We start from the raw sequence: 3,712 nt of genomic DNA, 5'->3' as shown, positions 1-3,712 counted from the left end.
ATACATATGCCCTTTGAATTCAGTATTTTGTATCAATCATCTATCCATGCCCCCACTCTCTTCTTCAAACATTTAGTTTTTGCTAGTTTTCTGTTTTGTGGCTCTGATAAGGGATTGTCTTAGTTTAGAAGAAGAAAGAAAGGCATGCTTCTTTAATCTTTGTTTTGTTATGTTAAGTGGTTGCTAATTCAACCAAACCACATTTATTTATGCGCTAATCCAGTTCATTTCTGTTCACTCAAACTGGGTATAATACGCCTGAGAAGCGGTGCTATAACTGGTCAATCTCCTTCATCGTCCCATTTAATTTCCACATACTTCAAGAGTTTGTGGATAGCAGGTAACATATTGAATTGGTGTTTAAGTGCCGAGCTTTTTGTTTTTTCAAGAAAAGGGATGAAATGTGATCATGGTATGTGTCACAGCCCACTATCCCAATGACGGGTTAACCGGGGTTATGACTTGGGGTGAACAATAAGAAACGGAAATTAAAGGGGATTTACTAAGTAACCAACATTAATAACAAACTAGTGGTATATATATATAACCACTTGGGTAATTCACAAATGAGTCTGCCATAACGACTAGACCCCAACTGAAAGTTAATTAAAATGAAGTAGTAATAAGTTCAAGTAGAAATGATAAATAAGTCAGAGTGTTTGCAGCGAAAAAAACGTGTGAGTTATGCATATGGAGATGCATACTCAAGGTTTCATTACATAAACATCAAAAGGGAAATCCGCTCAACACCGATCCATTCCATCGCCTGCTCAACCTGCACATTTAGAAATACATGCAGGGCTGAGTATAAAAATACTCAGTGACATAAGCCGAAAATACAACATGCATACATATATAAATTGAACTGCCAACAGTAACACACAGGGTTTTCTTGAATGACCTGCGCTTACTAAAACATTTCATTCATTTTCATAAAGGTGGATGCGCATCCCATTTTCAGTCTATATGATCCATATCTGTCCTTTCTGTCACGCGCCGGGAAGGAGGCCTCCTTACCACGGACGCCAAGACCGGTCGCAAGCGACTCGCGGTCTCCATGAGTGTACACGTTAACCCTAGCTAGCGACCTTTGTCTAGCATAGGATCCCAATTGGATTTCCTTTAAAGTTGGCGAACCAACACAGATAGGATACATATAAAAACATAAACATTTTTGGCAGTCAATCATTTCATAAACTTTTCATTTCATAAACATTTTCATTTTCATTTCATAAGAGTCATTTATCATTTTGGCATAATAATAAACTGAAATTAACAGTTAAAATCATCTCATGCATATATTCGTATAAGAGGCCTACGACACGCAGGGGATCTCTATATACGTATAGTAAAAGTAATGCCCACCTCAATTGTTCTTAAAGCTGGCGTGGAGTCGTTTCTTCTTCGGCTTCACTTTCTGTCGCCCGGACCTTCATTGATGAAGAGTCGATAAGTTCGTGAAGAAATTGTCATAAGACAAAGTCTAATTCTACGTGCCTAGGGTATCTTTTAATGTTTTAGGGTTCTAGCATCCATAATTCGTTACATTAAAGACAGTCAAAAATCAATCATACCTCGTCTAATCTCATTCAAACACATAGGCAACACAAACACATAAGGCACATAAGAATCACAATCAAACATCATCAAAACATGCTCTATTTTTACACTGACTCAACTTCAAAATTTAATCTATTCTGACTCCGACATCTCCTGGACTCGAGACTCATACCGAAAGAAAGATCTTCGAGTCTAGTTTCATATAAAAAAAAAGTAGAGTCGAAAACTCCAAGTGGTTTGAGAGATATGACGTTTTTACCACGATCTACCATGTTCGGCAGTTTTGAACAATCGAAAACTTAGATTTTTGAAAAATAGTAAACGTTGTCAAACTGGGCTCAACTTTGGTGGATATCTAGCTAACACAATAAGGTTAATACCATAAATATTTGGAAATCTAGATCACACAAGAAGCTACTGAAATGAATGACTCTTTCCTCTGTTCTCTGAAATTCTCGGTAGTAATGTGCAGTTTAGGTTTTGCATTTTAAAGAAGTATCAAACGAAGTTGGAATGGCTTGAAATTTTACCAGGGTACTCAAGACTCATGTAGGGACTTGCTATAAAATTTTCAAAGCTATTAGACATCGACAAACCGTCGATCACAGTAGGTCAGTAGGCCTACGAAATTCATATTTATAAGTCCTTAAAAAAAATAATTTATATAAATCAAGAAATAAGAGTTTAATCCCAAAAATATTCATTAAAAGTCCATCATAATTTAAATAAAAGAACGGACCTCATTTAAATTAAATAGTCCCAAACTCGTTACACACATATACTAAATCTTTCATGAAACATCCTTTAAAATAAACTTTGATACATAGAAAATAATTCAACAACTTGAGCTCTTAAGAGGTTGTTTTGCAACAGACATCAAATCTGCCTCGGATCTCCAAATGAGGCTCCAAAAGACATTCTGGAAACTAGACATTTCAAGGATCATTCTCCAATTTGAATCGAATGAAAAAAATTCAAACGAGCAAGATATGCCCTCTCAAAGATGGGTATTTAACAAGCAAAAATCTGAAAATTTCAGATTTCCAGATTACAACCAAGTCAGTGGGCTTTCTTTAAAAATTCATATCTCCCTTTACAAAACTCCACTGGGAACCCCAAGGGTCAATCTGGAAACTAGGGAGAGATCATAACACTCTACAGTTGGATTTACTCCAAGAACATTCATGGTTTAGAAGATATGACTGTCTAAAGTTCAGTGCACAAAAAGAGTTCAAGTTTGGCAGATTTAGAACATAAATCGGAAAAACCACTTTAGGCTTCACCAAAAATTCTAAAACTGAACAAGTAAGTTCCCAACATGTCAGTGAATATTCAGTAGAAAGATAGGCTTGAGAATCAAAGATTTAAGTCGGCCTTTGCCACCTCAAAGTCGTAGGTTTGTAAAATCTACTGGATGGTACAAGGAATAAGAACTAGATTTCAAGAATTTATACCGGTTGTTTTCCTTACTCAAAAATGGTGAGACCGATGTCAAAAGAAAGATACGGGAGTCTAGAGTGACATATTCAAGTTTCAAAGGTTTTCACCAATTGAAACTTTACTTATGGCCTCCCAAAGATTGTTTACCAAAAATGTATTCCAGATGGGCAGTGATGTTTACAAATTCATAAATAAATCATAAGAGCTCCAAACCTTCTGAAATTTTACCAAAGTATAGAAAACATATGAAAGATGATACACAATTAATTTGGGAATTTTTGGGAACCGTTTGGATGGCTGGAATCGCCTTGCAAAACACTGCCGAGCAGTGTGCTTATGGCAGATTCGCTGCCTTACCTCATGCACGGTTTTTCACCCAATAAACTCTACCAAAATAATCATCCAAAATCATAAAACATATCCTCACATAATATAGCACACAAATGTGTAAAAATCCATGGCCATAAAGCATTTTCAGTTGAGAAAAAGCAAAGAAAAACTCACCCTCGAAGCACAACCTTCACTCTATAGTTTTCCCACACTCTCCCTTGCTTTGCTACTTCTCTTGGGGCTTCAAAGGCTTCTATGGAGTGTGATAATGGTGGGAGAAAAGTTGTGAGAGTGGGAGAAAGAATGTAGTGGTGGGGAAAAGGAGTAGTGTGGTGGAGAGGTAGGAGTAGTGGTAGGGAAAAAGATTAGTGGTAGGGAAAAG

The 3,712-nt window shown here is 36.6% G+C and overlaps 1 long non-coding RNA gene across 1 annotated transcript; it reads right to left on the bottom strand.

Annotated features, from left to right (window-relative positions):
* Positions 1–516: 516 nt before the first annotated feature.
* On the bottom strand, positions 517–3,712 carry LOC130995733 (uncharacterized). Its single transcript, XR_009092254.1, has 3 exons — positions 3,505–3,712; positions 1,366–1,430; positions 517–775 (listed from the first exon to the last, which is right to left on the bottom strand). It is a non-coding gene; the product is annotated as an uncharacterized LOC130995733 (long non-coding RNA).

This window comes from Salvia miltiorrhiza, chromosome 7 (genome assembly GCF_028751815.1).
Source record: "Salvia miltiorrhiza cultivar Shanhuang (shh) chromosome 7, IMPLAD_Smil_shh, whole genome shotgun sequence".
Taxonomy (NCBI): domain Eukaryota; kingdom Viridiplantae; phylum Streptophyta; class Magnoliopsida; order Lamiales; family Lamiaceae; genus Salvia; species Salvia miltiorrhiza.
This window is presented reverse-complemented; position numbering and strand designations above follow the sequence as displayed.